This window comes from Aphelocoma coerulescens, chromosome 24, assembly GCF_041296385.1.
Source record: "Aphelocoma coerulescens isolate FSJ_1873_10779 chromosome 24, UR_Acoe_1.0, whole genome shotgun sequence".
Classification (NCBI taxonomy): Eukaryota; Metazoa; Chordata; class Aves; order Passeriformes; family Corvidae; genus Aphelocoma; species Aphelocoma coerulescens.
The window spans coordinates 6852244-6868954 of NC_091037.1; the positions used below are offsets into that span (position 1 = coordinate 6852244).

General features: G+C 48.7%; 1 long non-coding RNA gene across 1 annotated transcript; it reads left to right on the plus strand.

The window, feature by feature from the left end:
- Nucleotides 1–220: 220 nt before the first annotated feature.
- LOC138098372 (uncharacterized) lies at nucleotides 221–1302 on the plus strand. Its single transcript, XR_011146605.1, has 3 exons — nucleotides 221–279; nucleotides 380–503; nucleotides 597–1302. It is a non-coding gene; the product is annotated as an uncharacterized lncRNA (long non-coding RNA).
- The last annotated feature ends 15409 nt before the right edge of the window (nucleotides 1303–16711 follow it).

Below are 16711 nucleotides of genomic sequence, written 5' to 3' on the forward strand. Positions count from 1 at the left end.
TGACCTGACCCACAGCCTCCTTTCCTTCAGTGGGGACACAACCAGGGACACGTGGGCTCCGTGGGAGCGCAGGCCCTGACCCCTCTCCCAGGGGTTATCAGGGTCAGTGTGCTCATGTCACACAACTAATCCCCCTCACAAGCACTTGCTTGAACCTGGGGCCTATTTGGGCTTCACATTTGGAGCCCATTGCTGCTTAATTCTCCTACTCTTAGCCCCAGTCCTGCACCACAGCAACTCATGCCAGACCCAGCAGCAGCAAGGAGCTCTGGCAGGAAGGTGACATTTACTTATCAATTTAATTTTTTAGAGAAAAAGGTATTTTGGGAGGAAAAAGGACTTGTTCTCACTGCCTGACAACTTTTTTTCAATGTTTCAGGGCTGCTTTGGTCCCAGCCTGCTCCCCAAGCATCTCTGGTCCCTACTCTTCCTTTGTGAATGCTGTCATCCTTTTGATCTTCTGTATCCTTCAACTTTCAACCCTTTTTGACCCAATTTTGCAGGTTGGTGAGGGAAATGGGAAGCCCTTAAAGTCTCTCAGTGACAGCCCTCATTTGTTTGCTGCAGGGTGACTTTGAGATGTCGTTTTCTCCCAGCATACTTTTCCTCTCGGCCGTGGGCAGATGCTGAGCATCCCCTTCACCGGGTGGCATTCATGAATCATCCCCGAGCGCTCCTGCCCCTCTCCCAACAGCGATGATTTGCCTGAAGCCTTTGCCTTCCCCTGGAGCATCCCCTGGATGCAGGTCCCGAGAAGGAGGAGGAGGAGGAGGACAGCTTGCTGTAGCAATGAGCTACTGCCCCCATTTAACAGGGAAAACCGTGGAACTGCAGGGAGAAACTAAGTGCTGGAAAGCTGGAAAATGTGACATTTGCACCTAATAATTCATGTCCTGGCTGCTTTCCATCAGCTGCACAGAGTTAGGCGTGGGGTCCAGTGTCTCCGGTGTCATAGCCATCTCCATCTCCTGTGTCTTTCAGTGGTGGCTGAAACTGCCATCACTGCTGTTGCTTTACCAGTGTCATGGAACTTAAAAATGGGATGAAAGGTGCTATTTCAGGCTCCTGTGGTCTTGCATTAGCTGGTGCTGTCACTCCCATTTCATATGGGAGACCAGAGGACTGAGCTTGCTGCGGTGCCTGGGCTGAGGAAAGCAGCTCGCTGTGCTTTGCCAGAGGGATTCACTGGTTGTCTGTGCATGGATTGAGCCCAAAAGAGTTAATTGATGGGGAAACAAGAGCCAGTTCAGCCTAGGGGAGCCAGCAAGTACAAGCATTTTCCTAATATGAAGCTTTGTTTAATTACATCTGATGAAGATTTCAGTGGGGGCTACCACTGCCATTGAGTTTTCTGGAGCAAATTCCTTCCCTTTGATTTGTAATCTGCTCCCATCCCTACCAGCCAATCTTGTACAAACAGCCCCACAGGCTGTAAAATCAAATGGAAAATGTGGGGTCACACAGCTCAAGTCTGAGCTGAAAGGGCAAGACATGGAGGGCAGGGAGGTTACAAGGTAAAGATTTGTGCTCCAAGTTGTCTCTGCTCATGTCCAGGCTGAACCGTCACAGATGTCTGGAGATCAGGTCCAAGGCCCAGCACCCCTGAGACCCACAAATTCATCCGGATGGTGCCAGTGTCCCCCAGCCCCACGGGAATCACAGAGTGGCCCAGTGCAGGCACTAGGCATTGAAGATGCTTTGTGTCACCCCACACAGAAAACCCTCATCATCCCTAAAGCAGAGCTTCAGCCTGAGACATCTCTGTAAAGCTGAATCAGGAGGGGCTGAGGCTGGTTCAGAGCACACATCTGGTGGCAGAAACACAGACTTTTGGTTTGGGTTGGAAGGGACCTTAAAGCTCATCATGTTCCATCTCTGGCCATGGACAGGGACACCTTCCACTGTCCCAGGCTGCTCCCAGCCCCAATGTCCAACCTGGCCTTGGGCACTACCAGGGATCCAGGGGCAGCCACAGCTGCTCTGGGCACCCTGTGCCAGGGCCTGCCCATCCTCCCAGGGAACAATTCCTTCCCAATATCCCATCCATCCCTGCCCTCTGGCAGTGGAAGCCATTCCCTGTGTCCTGTCCCTCCATGCCTTGTCCCCAGTCCCTCTCCAGCTCTCCTGGAGCCCCTTTAGGCCCTGCAAGGGGCTCTGAGCTCTCCCTGGAGCCTTCTCCTCTCCAGTTGAGCACCCCCAGCTCTCCCAGCCTGGCTCCAGAGCAGAGGGGCTCCAGCCCTTGGAGCACCTCCGTGGCCTCTCTGGACTCTCTCCAGCAGGTTGATGTCCTTTCCATGCTGGGACCCCAGTGGTGGAGGCAGCTCTGCAGGTGGAGTCTCTTAAGGGCAGAGTAGGGGAGAGCCTCTGTCCCACAGGAAGAATTCCAGAACAGCCCTCATCCTGGAGCAGGAGTGTACAGGAGATGAATGCCATTTTCCAGAGCAAAGAGGGCAAGAGCAGTAACAGTACCGGGCACCTGGGTTGGGCCACTCCCCTCCTACAAACAGGGTATCAGGTAACAGAGAAGCACGTTTGGGCCAGCAGGTTATAACCAATGGAGTTACTTGGACCACCAGTTTATAGATATTTCTTTGCCAGGACAAGTCAGACAAGATGAAAGTTTTTAACTCTAAAGTGCACAGATTCCCTAAGTGCACTGAACCTCCCCAGATCACGGATGACTTTGCAATCCAGGGAGCAGGAGGTGGTTAATATGGTCACACTGGTTTTACAGCCAGAAGCAAAAGTAACTGGCATCAAGACCAGCTTCTTGCTAGGCTCCAACCAGCAAGGAAAAATATTAGTTCCTACATTAAGCCAAAAGCTTTGAATTAATCTATAGTAGCACATTTGAAGAGAAGATTTTTCTGGAAACTGGCAGAAGCACCTTGTGCTACAAGAACTCTTGATTACTGAATTACTTTGTCTTTTACCACTTACATCTTATTGCTACTCCTGCTTCAGTTTTTTGTCCTCAAGAAACTCGGATCATGATCCTGCATGGCACGAAGCACAAAGACAGCAGCATTTGCTAGTAGGAGCTGAGATCACAGCATCATTCCCCATGGGAAAACACATCTAGGAAACTTCATCCAGACACAGACTTCATAGGATCATCCCAGATATATTTATATATTAAAACATAGCAGAAATGACATATGCTTGCATAAATAACCGCATTCTCTCATTACTCATACTTTGCCTTCGGAATTTTTCTCCTTTTATTGCTGTTTTACAATAGTAGCAGAGTAGTAGCAGTAAATCTACAGTGCATCTTTCTAATTACATCTCGATTTAATTATCACCCTTCTTCGTGTCTCCATCCTAATGAGGTCTTCAGGTTGTGACAGTTGTTGATGAAGTGGCTGGAGAGGTGTTGTCTACTCTTCACCTGAGCAAGAGCCATCCAAGCCAGAGACCAGAGTGGGCCCTTGACAAGGTGCAGCCTCGCACTCTCTGCCTTGCACACACAAAACAATCCCCATTGTGAAACGCCTGTTGGAAAGGCAGATAAAAAATTTAAACAGCCACAGGGCACCCAGGTTGGTGGATGGGTTCCAGAAACATTAGGTCATAGATTTTTTTTTTTCTTCCCCGCTCTCCCAAAATACACTCGGGCACTTTTCCAGCAATTATCAAAAGTCACTTTTTATAGCAAGGGTGTCTTCTACAGCACAGGTCCTCCAGATTCTCTTCTACTGGCTTAGTTCTCATCCAATTACAAAGCTTTTCTTTATTTATTTTCCTTTAAGGTGGAATGGCTTTAGAGGCAGGGACACCTATTTCCCTCCAGACCGCCCCAGCCTAAGCCCAAATGAACATCCCTAAGGCCAGTACATTTCTACCAGAACAAATTGTCCTTCCTGGAAGTGGGGCAGACACCTTGCTGTGCTTGCTTGGCTCGTGCTTTGGCCTCTGCCACTTGGGACTTGTTTTCTGTTGACATCCCAAAGGCTAAATAGCAAGTGGGGAGGAACTTCCTGCTTCTCTTAAATAATTATTCCCTTGGAAAAGCCCAGACCCAATTAACAGTTATTGCAACAAAACTGTGGAATTCACCCATGGTGCATTACCACACTGAGCAAAATCTGTTGCAAATGCAGAGCAATGAGATTCCTTTCAGCCCAAATGGTGTTGGTAAAGTGCTGCCTGAACCAGGAGCTGTGCTGAGCTTTATAATGCACCTCCAGTCTGGAAAGTGGGAGAAGTGAAGTGGTTTGACAAGGACTGTGGGAATCAGTGGCAGAATTCAGTGGAAATCCACCAGTAATAGAGTTGGCGATGATCTCAGAGTCCACTTTGGGTAGCGCTGCAGAGCCAACAATCTTGTGCTGGTGTGTAGGAACAACATTCTCATTTGTGACTGCTCAGAACTTGTTCTGTCCCTAATGGCAGGGTGACATCATTCAGTTCCAGTAAAGAATCACATTTGCAGACCAAATACATCACTGGGTGCTCAGTTTCAGAACTTCTTCTGAAGTCCAGTGAAGATTTGGGGTCAGAGGCAACATAACCACCCTAGTTCTTATTTCTCAGCAACATTCCTGCTGTGTTTTCCTACGTTAATGACAGATCAAAGGAAAGAGGAGGGCTGCTCCTATATTATCTGCCATTGATATTAGCAGTGCAAGATCTGCAGACCAGTTAAGAGCATGTCTAGCTATAAATACCCACTTCAGTCCCAATATTGTCAGTGTTGTGGCCAAAGGATTTCTAGCCACTTTATAAAGCAGAGATGGAGAGCAGCCTTGAAACACAACCTAACCTACCTGCCCTGTGTTTGACACTTGTGTCTCTCCTATCCTTAAAACCCATCAATGGTTCAAATTCCATGTTTCTGTGATGAATCTCTTCTGTTTCTTCATTGAACTTAGATGTTTCTCAAAGTTCAGTCTCAATCCCTTTGTTCCATTTTCAATTTATTCCTTACTCAACTTATTGAGAGTCAATAGAGGTCATTTCACTACCTCACTTAAATATTTTTGCATGGCTTTAGTTAGCCCTCCCTCTGCAGCCACTCTTTCCTCAGCTGAGCAACACCATCTTACTCATTCTTCAGATGTCATGTTTTCTGACTGCTCATCAATACTCTGTTGCACAAAACACACAGATGACTGTCCTCAATCCACACACTGAAATTCATTTAAATCTAAGTAGATAATTGAGGCTTGTTGGATCAATATCAGGCAATGATCTAATATATTGACTAGAGATCTCTATCTGCATAGTAATGGGTTAGTCATCGATGCATGCAGGAATGACAGGGCACCTGTGGCCAGATCCAGCCTGGGCTTACACCATCTTATCCAGGTCATCCACATCAATGATTTGGGTTCTCTCTGAGTCCACAAGGATTTGCCCAGGGATGGGGATAAACCAAAACCTGATAGCCACCAAAAAACGGCTGCTGATATCAAAGATGATCAGGGCAGTTTGAATTACCTCCTGTCCATCTGCTGGCTACAAAGAGAGCCCAAGCCTTGAGGTTAAGCAGGGTAGCATGAACCTGGTGAGAACTGTGGGATTTGGGAGTGCTTTCACACCCAGCAAAAATCTTCCCCAAAAGTCCCTGCTCCTTTCATCCTTGGTCTAGGCTTATCAAAGTTCATTAAGAACCTTTCCAAAAAAGTTGTGTTGCATGCTTAAAATATCAAATCCAGGAGCTCAAAAGCCACGGGGTATCTTCTGTTACCTTAAGTAGTTGGTGAGACATGGGAATCTGAACACGACCCAAATAGCCTGAGATATATCTTATACATGATGTGGATTTAAGAGAAGGGGAAAAAAAAAGATATCAGCACACAAAATATTAAGTCATTCATACTTTCTGCAATTAATTTATCTGTCATCAATAGACTCATAAACTATTTGACTTTATGACAGCTTGGAAAGAGAAGATGCCAACTTTTCCTGCAGGTGTGCATCTGTTTGGGAATACACCAGCAGTTGTACGTGCAGGGAGAGAGGATGATAGGAGGGAGACAGAGGGATTGTGAAATAAGATGGGAGTGAAAGGGTTGGCAAAAATGCTGGCTTGCTGCATTTGTCCTCCTTGGAGATGGGAAGAAAGGGTTTGCAAAGCCCTGGCTTCGAGCTGCATTACCAAAAGTAGATTGACACCCTCTTATTGTGCACTTTTATTGATCTGGCTTCAGGAAATGAGCACAAAAAGAGCCCAGGGCACTACAGAAATGGTTCAGCACATTTCCTCTATTCCATGTGATACTTCAAATATGTATTTAGGGCCAGACACCAGGTGCTCACACACTGCTGTGATGGTAGATCTGACTAATTCCACTAGGATGTGAAACCTTCCTGGGCTTTGCATGACTGCTCTTCAGAGCTTCTCCCTTGGCACCTGTGGGGTTACCTCCATGCTGGCCCTGTTGAATGGCTATGAGGTACAAGGCTTTAGGGCTTGGGAGACAGGGAAAATATCCAAGTCAAGGCAGATTTTATGAGTCCTTTTAAAAGTTAAGCAGGGGTGGGTGAGAGGGGTGTTATAAAAACACTAGGTAGTATTGTGACTAAACCCCCTGTCTCCTACTAGGCTGAAAATAAGCAATAATCCCAGAATATCAGCGGTTTTAGCTGATTTCCAGGGGTTTCTCTGAGCCAGGGAAGCACGGCTTTGAGGGGATGGGAGATGAGCAGGGTCGATGGCCTTGGTGTTTCCAAGTATCTCCAGGTGAAACCCTTCTGTGGTAGCAGCTACTAAAATATGAGTCAGCTACAGGCTGCCTTTCCTGCAAGAGCTGAAAGAAACCTGGTAGGCAGCCAGTTTCATCCCTGCCCAGGCTGAAAACTCCCCAGACAGGGCACCTCTGGGACTGGAAGGGGAACCTCTGTCTGCTCCTTCCTTGCTTGTGCTTGGCTGGAATTTGTGTTTTGCAGACCTCAGTAAGCTGAAAATACCTTTAAAGGTAATTCGGTGGCTTTGTTGGATATCCTGGGGCAAAAGTTTCTTGACCTCCTTTTCTCCTTTTATTGAAGTTAATTAACTTTATTAATCAGAAAGGTTCTGGTCCCCACACTGGGTTCATGTACTTCTGTCATCCCCTGGAGGCAAACTGTGGGATTGTAGTAAGTTTTCCTCTCTGTCAATTTTGGTGGCACAAAGTTCCTGACAAACACCTGCTGAATTTTTTTTCATCCCCTTTTTTTTTTAAACAAAACTGATGTTCGGATGAAGCCAATGCTCAAAAGATTGAAATGGTTCTGCATTCAAATGGTAAAAAGCCATTCTTTGCTCACTTGGTGCAAAAGGGGGAAAAAAGCAAAGCAATTACAGCTGCAGAAAGGAATAACTGGGGTGGAAATGTGGAAAAGTCCTGATCTGAAAGCACTGTCAAGAAGAGAAGTGGATAATGAGTCTCAAGGGTCAAGGGAAAACTAGTAGTGAGTAGTGTCCTGGCTGCCTTTTGGCAGAAGATGAAGGGGGATGGTAAGAAGGGACACTGCTGGGGTTTGGGTACCAGAATGGGGAGACAGGAAAAATCCACAGTGAGAAACAAAGAAATTAAGATTTGGGCTTATGAAGTAATGAGGATGCTTCATTTCTACTGAAGCACAAGCAAAGATGAGGGTGCTTCAAAGTGAAGCCTTCAAATTATTTCAATCTGCCTGGCCTTTTGACAAGGGCCTGGATTGACAGGACAAGAGGGAATGGTTTTAAACCAAAAAACCTAAGTTTAGGTTGGCTATTAGAAAGAAATCCTTCCCTGGGAGGGTGGGGAGGCCCTAGCACAGGGTGCCCAGAGCAGCTGTGGCTGCCCCTGGATCCCTGGAAGTGCCCAAGGCCGGGTTAGACGGGGCTTGGAGCAGCCTGGGATAGTGGAAGGTGTCCCTGCCCATGGTCCCTTCCAACCCAAACCATTCCATGGCACATGAACACTTCCCATTTGTATCAACCACAGAAATTTGCAAGGAACCACTGCTTCCTTCAATCCCCTCAGCTCTAGCAGCACATCCCACCCTCAAAAAGGAATTCAATAAAAATGTGGGGAAAGGGGAAAAAGTGAGGAACCAACACAAGGAATTTCACTCCATAAACAGGGAAAGATCTTGAACGTGCCACTGGCGTGTTGCTGCAGACAGCTTAAGCCAAGAGAAAATTCTTTGGCAGTGACATCAACTCAGCAGTAAGTAATGCATTTTCTAGGGCTGAGATTCAATTTAAGGTCTCTCCAGTGAGTGGAATGACTGAATGGTACTTAAAAAAAAAAAAAAATCCAACAAATGAGACTTATCATTAAGCTCTTGTCAGCCTATAATTTAAAAGTGGGGTTTTTTACCCCCTTTTTCCACTTGAACTGTGGTTTATGTACTGAAGTCTGCTAGAACTGCCTTGAACTTGGCTTTCTCTAGAAATCACCCCTATCCACCAAACGTAGAAGTTGACAAGAATGGGTTTAATGCTGGGTGACTCATCCAAGGCTCTGAGGATCTTTAGCCCCTCCACACTCACCCCTTCTACTTACAAGCTGAGAGCCAGCAGAAACTGCAGATTCACTGAACACCGAGAAAATGGACAATTTTGGGCTGTGCATCCTTGTAAAATATGGCACAGAACAATTTTTTTTCTGGTAAATTGTGCAGTTTTCAGCAGTCAGTGTTTTATAACCTCCCTGAACCAAACTTTGCCTGCAGAGCTCTGGGTTTAATAACCCCCAGCAAATCTCTCCTCCAGAATTTGTCATATTTTTTCCCTGTACAATAAAAATAAATTTGAAATTGCTGTAATTTTATGGGGAGCTCTCACTGCCTATGAATTTAAAACTAGCCTGAATAATGCTCTGGTGAAAAGGCAGTAAAAAATAGTTTTATACCAGCAAGGCGAGGGCTTGAAAGTTTTATTTTCTTGCCGAGTGACTGGAGTTAGGCAAAGCCAATCCCCAAAGGTTTCCTTGCTGGTGATGCAGCTCTGTGGATTGCCAAGCACATACCCAACAGAGGACTAGTTTTCTAAAAATAGTGATTAGGTCATTAACTCTTGTCCCCCTCTCTTGGTCCAAATGAAGTCTGAGGAGGGATCTGGAGTGGTGGGAAAGGATGAGGAGATGCCACTGAGCACTTCCCACAGCTCTGTCCTCATCTCCTGCAGATCAGGGCTCGGAGGGAGCCTGCAGTGACCTCACTGTTACAAATATGGTGTGGTTTAGGCAAAGCAGGGAAATGGGGAGAACCTCAGCTTTGGTTTGTTTTGGGGTGAATACCTGTATATGATTTTGGCATTGGGTTTGGAGGGTCTGCTGTGCCATGTGGGTGACTAGAGCCTGCCTCTGGCTGGGAAATGGGGTTTCGTCTCATTGCTGTTTGAAAATGAGTTGTTTAATCAAAACTGGTTGGTTTTGCTGCTGACTCTGCAGCAAAGGGAGAGAGAGGGAGGTTAAGCCAGCAGCACATCCTGGGTCTGTCTGGCCATGGTGATGCTCAGTGGATTTCACTCCTCTGGGTGTCTGCTGGTGGATTGAGATGGGTTTGTAGTGGATTCAGATGTTCTGAGGTGGTCTGCAGGTGGATTGAGAATGGGCACAAGGTGTGCTGGAGGCTTTCCCTGGGCAATCCCCGATTCTACAGTGACATCTCTGTGTCACTTGACCTCTGAACAATGTGAGACCTGGCTACTGAAGGCTCCTGACCTTGCAAACTGTGCCTGAAAAATCCATAATCTTGGTCCAAGTCAGAACCAGCAGTCTTTCAGACAGGTTTAGGAGGGCCTGGTTCAGAGCCAATGCAGCCTCTGTCTTCAGAGAGGGTAACTTGAGGTACAGTTGGAATGATCTCTCCCAGACATGATCCTTCAGGTTGAGGTTGGAGCACTCCGTGGGACAGGACACAGAAGCAGTTTCCATAGCTGAGCTGCAGCCCACTCCCAACGTGCCTTATCTTCATCTCTCACTGTATCTATTCACATGCAATCAAAAGCAGAAGGGTTAGGGATTAAACCTGCTCTGACTTACCCTGGGGGAAGCAACAGCTGGGTGTAGAGTGTTTGTTTTGGGTGCTGGTGCCATCGCAGAGGAAGAGGAGGCTGCAATGTGAAGTGGCTGTGAGGTAAAGCACAACCCAGCTTCATGTCAGGGCTCAGCTTTGCTTGACAAGTCATCTCTAATCTTTCCTCGCTTTGCTGGTGGCTGCTGTGAACACTCAAAGTGGAAATTCTGGGCAAAATTATAATGTACTGCCAGGATTAGATCAAAATAAAATAGGAAAACCCCATTTAGGAATCAACTACCACTTATTAATTCATCTCATTGCCATGGACCCCATTTTTCCTGCCTTGTGCTTCAACAACTTAAACGTCCTGGTTTGTGGAATAGTTTGGATAAAAAGGAGGTGGGGTGAAGGAAGAAAAGTTGCTTAAAAAGTAAGTCAAAGGCTCCAGCATGTGTTCTTGGCTGGTTGAATTCAAGATGAGGGTTTTAGGCTTCCCGTGGGACCTCCCTTTCACAGCTCCCCCCTAATCCTTTGGAAATCGCCTGTTACCTACAGCTGTTGGGTCACCAGATGAACTATTTGTTCAATTATTCTTGGCCGTGCTGGCCCAGGCTGCCTCAAAGCTGTCGGCTCCATCCCTCGGCCCACTTCAATCGCCTCCGGAGGAGCCCCAGCCCGTTTGAAGCCCTCCGTCCTGCTCGCAGGAGCGTCTCCACTGCCGCCCCCGCATCCCTTTTTATCTCGCCCTGACATCCCCGAGCGCGGCCGGCGATGCTCCCGCGGCTGCAGGGGCGGGTTGGGAGGGCGGCTCCGGTGTCGGAGCGCCGGAGTGAGAAAATAATTACAAATGAAAGAGAGATTAGCAGAGGCTGTTGCGGCAAATGCTGCCGAAGTGGTTTCTGGAGCGCCGGCGGTCCCTTCTAACGGGAGCCATCGGCTGCAGCTGCCGTCCCTGTGGCGATGCGGAGAAACGCGGGTCCCGCTGGGATCCCGGAATGAAAGCTTAAACCTGGCAAACCACAGCTCAGGGGGATGAGATGACGGACCGGGGCAGCTTCACGTCATACAAATGGACTGGTAATTAACACAATTTTTTTCCCACCTTTGTCTGCCCCCTCTGCCTCCATCCCCTCGTCAGAGGTGTTCAAACCCGCCTAATAAATGGATCACAGCTGCTGAAAGACGGCTCTTGCCTGGCTCTGGGAATCCTCAGAGTCCACATTGCAGGAGATCTGAGTCTTCAGCCTCTCTGAGATGTCATGAAGTTCCTAAGGGGTTTGTCCTGGCTTCAGGCAAAGCCCCATTTCAGTTTGCTAAACTTCCGCCTATGTAACCAAATGGTTAGGATAGGACATAGCATTAATCCAGAAATTCTGGGTGTACAAGACATGCAGGAGAACCCTTGATGGTCTTTAGATGAGATCTGAAATAGTTGATTATTTATGGACGGATGAGAGATGGCTTTGGGAAGCTGTTCCTGATGGGTGCAAGGCTGAAGGCACCCCGCACATCTGCCCGTGCATGGAGCACTTGCAGGCACAAGAGGCACACGGACAAGAGGAACTGTTCTACATGAGGCTGTTCAGCTCTTGGGGAGATTGACTGGGAGGGTAAATTCCCCGTGATGGCCAAGGCAGTGGTGCCACACAGTAAAGAGGAAGATCACTGGAGTGGATCTGCTGCTGACCATCTCTGGAAAGCTGGATGTGGGAAGTGTGCAGGCAATGGGCTTTGGTGGCTTGCAGAGAAGTGATGGCAAACAGGGAGCTGGGTGATAGATCTGGAAGAGTTGTCCCAGCTGAGCATCCCCTTTTCAGCAGGCTGATGCCCCATCCCTGGAAGTGCCCAAGTTTGGATGTGGCCTTGAGCAACCTGGTCTAGTGGGAGGTGTCTCTGTCCAGGGCAGGGGAGGGGAATTAGATGATCATTCAGGCCCCTTCCAACCCAAACCATTCTATGGTTCTGTGATTCAGCTCTCAGTGACCATGCTGACCCTGGGAGGACAGTCCCGCTCACATGAAGGCAGAGCAGTAGAACAAGAAGAGGCCAAAAAGACAACACCATCCTTGTCTTCTCAGCCATCCAGCCCTTTGCTAACCAGAGGGAATGGCATGTTGGGCACTGATAATATTTTAATCATCGGCTCTTACATTAGAGGCAGCATCAAAGTTTTCTCTCTTCTCCTGGAGCTATGGGGAAGCCCTGCCTGGATGGCCAAGGTATGGCCAAAGCTTGATTATCCCATGGAATTATGAGTTGTTAGTGTTTCTCTCTTCTTCCAGACTCTGAGCTCTGCCCCAGTGAGCAGAAATGTCATCTGTGTCACTGTCAGAAGTGGTACAGGACAAGGAGAAATGTTTTGATGAGATGTGCTTCCCTTTGGGTTCATAGAATCCTAAAATGAATGGTTTGGGTCGGAAGGGACCTTAAAGCCCATCCAGTGCCACCCCCTGCCACGGGCAGGGACACCTCCCACTGTCCCAGGCTGCTCCAAGCCCCATCCAGCCTGGCCTTGGGCACTGCCAGGGATTCAGGGGCAGCCACAGCTGCTCTGGGCACCCTGTGCCAGGGCCTGCCCACCCTCCCAGGGAAGGATTTCTTTCTAATAGCCAATCTAACCTTCTCTCTTTCAGTTTGAAGCCCGTATGTCCCTGTTTGCCCCGTTTGGGACTTGCAGCACCAGAACAGAGGCACTGCAGCATTCCCTGCTTTGCTTCCTCCCCCCCAGTTTCTAAAGTCAAAGGAGATGAACAATCCCACCACGTCTGCATCCCCCTCCCAACCCCCCTCCTCCCACCTCCCACCCATTCTCCCTCCATCACCTCCAGGTCTCTTCCAGCTGCTCCCCACATCTCCCGAGCCCCAGCAATTGCTCTTGAAACATGTCAAAACACCATTAGCCCGTCCCGGGCCAGCCTGGCTCCTTTCCCCGGCCGAGTGGGCCAGGACAGGCTGGCGCTGACACATCCTGCCTGGCACTTTGAAGTCCCCGCCCGCGCTCGGCGGGGACAGCTGGGGCGTGCCACAATCCCCTCGGCCCTTTGGGCTAAGCCGGGCGTTTTAAAATAGTCCCCCCTCCCCTGCCCGGCGGTGACAACTGCACAATTATTTCAGACGCTGTTTATGGACCCGCGGCGTAACCGGAGCCCGCGGAGGAGGAGGAATGGGGGTGAAGGGGGAGAAGGCGGCAGCCCTAAGTGGGTTTCACCCTAATTAGCAGCCCCCTTGTTTCTCACCGGGTGCTAGAAAACTCATCCGTGCAGTACAATCTGCAGCAGCAAAGAGATCCGTGGTGAGAGCTGGCATTTTGTCACAATTCTTATTTTTTAAAGGACGGTTTGAACCCTTTACATTTGTTTCAGGGCTCCCCAAAAGGCAATTCTACCTCCTTTCTGGAAAAGAGATGCTGCCAGGTGGGTTGGGAATTGCCTTGGGTAATGCACCTCCTTGGGCCTCCGTTTTACCATTGGCAAAACAGGGATGTGCGGGCTGGAATAACCCCGGGAAAGCAGGGGAAGGGGCTGGGATAGAGCTGGTCTTCCTGAAACCTGTGCGGCAGTCCAGCTGCTGCCAAGTGCCTTTGGAGAGGGAGGAATATGACAAAGTGACACAAGGAGCTTCTCACCCCTGGAGCTGGGCTCCCAACCAACCCCAAAATGGGGTTGTCAGCCCCTGGCCCCCCAGGCCTTCTCCCTCGCACCCCGGAGCATCCCTTTGTGACAGCGTGGGATCCTTTCCGTGAGCCCTCAGCACCACCTAGTGTTCCCAAATATTCCTGGGTTTCCGTTCTGCACATCCGGGACATGTCTGAGCTGGTCCCCGAGGCGGGGGCAGCATCCCACATCCCACATCCCGCATCCCGCATCCCACATCTCTACATCCACAAGGAACCCCTCCAGCCCTCAGCTGCCCCCCCTCTTCCGCCGTTTAACCACACAAATCCCCAGTGCAAGCTCTCAGGTGTGAAGGCTGCTCCCAAAAAGCTTCAGCACCTGCTTCACAAAGCATCCTCCTCTGTGGGGATGGATTTACAGGGAACGCTGGAATGCTTTGGCATCCAAAGTTGCTTCTGCAGAGTGTGGGAGATGCTGGTTTGCAGCATATCAGAGCTGTATTTCCATTGCTTAAAGGTCAATAAATGCCAGGATTTGAACTCGCTCTTCTTCCCTGACCCTAGGTATGGTTTTTCATGGTAACTTTTTATGGTAATTCAACTTTCAGGATTGAAAATTAAATGAAAGGTAGCAGAAATTATAAATGTTTGCTTGGGAAAGGTAGTTGGAGCAGGAGTGCCAGAGAGGAGTATAAGAGTGGGGAAGATTGTAAAGATGATGAATACAAGGAAGAAAAAAATTAAATATCAGTATGAATGACACTTCTCAATTCTAATTTCAAAAGCAAAGGGCTCAGTGTTAACATGTCAAGGTGATTAATTGATTTTCTCTCTTTTCAGATGAAACTACCCACCACATTTGAATCTTCTGGTCCCTCACAGCTTCATGTCTCCAGTAATCCCACCATCACTCAGAGACATTTCTTCCAGCTCCAGGTGTCGAAGATTAATGAATTCCTCCCCCCAAATTCCTCTTGCTTTATTGGGTGATCTGGGTATGGGTACCAAGGGTGAGCCCGGCTGGGGAGGTGACATTCCTCCCTCTGCCACCGAGATGTGCCCTTGCTCCATCACTGCTGAATGGCAGCTGGATGGAGGGGGGGAATCCCCAAATCAAACCTCCAGGATGTGAAGCTTTGATCTTTCCTGGCTGCCAGGGACAATGTTGATGGCGAAGCCTTGAGGGCTGCGCAGCTCCCCTGCACCTCTCCCGGAGAGGTCGCTCTCCCTGTGAGGTGTTTTAGGGGAGCATTTCCTTGCCTTCCCACTTACATTTTTTAACTCCTTGTCAACTGGGAGTTCTTGTTTTATCCTGTCAAAATTTCCCACGGAGTCTGGCCACTTTGTGTTTCCTTTCAGGTGCTGCTGTTTTCATCTTTAACCTTCACCACCTCTCTGTTGCCTGTCAATGTTTTCTCACACTCTGCCTTCTCTCTCTCTTTCTCTTCCACTTATTTTCTTTTCTTTCTACTGTCTGGCTACACAAATTTCCTTTTAATGATCTTCTGTCCCTTATTAATGCTTTTGCCATGTCCATGCTACAGTGCTGGCCTCCAGCTGGGACTGATGCAGTTGGAATCACGTCAGGGCTGAGCCCTCCCTGCTTTTATTTAATTCTCGCCTGTTCTTACCCAGCTGGGGTCCCAGATCTGTTCACAGGGGCTGTAACAGAAACCTTTGGGGGTTTTCTTTGCTTATGTCACCTTTCCTTGCCCAGCTCTGCACCAAAGCAGTCCCTTTTCCTCCTGGCTGTGCACGGATGCTGTTTGCTCTCTGCAGCTGCAGATGTGCCATATTGAATTTATTCATCTTCTCCTTTTGCCATCTGGCAAACTCCTTCCTAGACCTCTTTGCATGGGAACAGGGCATTTGCAAGAATCAGGTCACGTTTTGGGCAGAGTCTGGTGGGTCCCTTGCCATGTGCTTTGTTATTTCCCAGTTTGTGCCTCCCCAGGGCACTTTGAACTCCCCATCTCACTGTATGTGGGGACTGAAGTGGCCCACGGAGAGGAATAAATTTAGGTGATGGTGCTTTGGGGAGCAGCTGCAGGTCTCTGCCCCTTCCCCTGTTCCAAGGTACTTCAGCATCACTGGAGATCTGGGTTGCACGCGATGGGCGAGCACTCAAGTGACAAACAGCACTGAGCTGGGAGGATGCTGCGAGGGATCATTCCCTGGGTACCAGGAGGTGGCTCACTTAGAAACAGGAGCATCTTTTTCCTGCAGATCCATCGCCTGCATTACACAGGCAGGTTTTGTGGGTGCAGGGGAAGGAGGAGGGAAACGAGACATCATCACTTTGGTTGGAAAAGACATCGATATTCCAGCGATGGGCCAGACAAATATCTGTGTCTGGCCATCGTGCCAGCTTGCTTTCCCATTTTCCTGCCTCTTAAAATTGCAGGCAGCCTGTGCAGCTTCTCTTTCCGGATGTGTGACCACGTGGCAAATGACTCCTTCACCCGTCCCCTCTGCCAGCACAGGAAAATGAGGGAAATCATTTCCTGGCTCTGACACTCCATTGCTTCCCCCATTTCTCTGAGCCGTTCGTTCTGAGCTCTCTCTGAGCATCACTCCCACAGCACGCTCCAGCCTGGAGCCCAAAGCATCCATGGAGACTGCAGGTACTCTCTAACTACAGAGCATACTGAGATGACTCCCAGAGCAGCAAACTCCTGTTTTCTTGGTCATTCCCAGCTTTGCATGTTGATGTGAACAGACTGCCAGGGTGTTAGTGCTGCCAGATCTCCTGTGGATATGTTTAGGAGCTGCAGCTCTGCGTGAGATAAGCAGGGAGAAAATAGACATCAGGAGGTGGAAAATTAGAGATGGGCAGGACAAAAAAGAGCTTTCTTGAGGCCTCAAAAATTCCTAGAATAGGAATTCTGAAATTTTTTTCAGGACTGATTTCATGGGAAGGCAGTAAGATTTAGAAAAGTTGCTGACCAGGACTGGTTTTTTAGGCTGGATGTGCTGTGCTGAGCAGAATTCCCACCTCCAGTGGCAGCCCAGTGCCTGTGGATGGTGAGAGCCTGAACTGGACACAGCTTTGATGAATTTACAGCCTTTACATATTGTTTCAAGGCTGTCTAAGGAATTGTGAGGGTTTTAAGGGTGGCTGAGCTCTAGGAAGCTATGGATATAAGTTGGAGATGATGT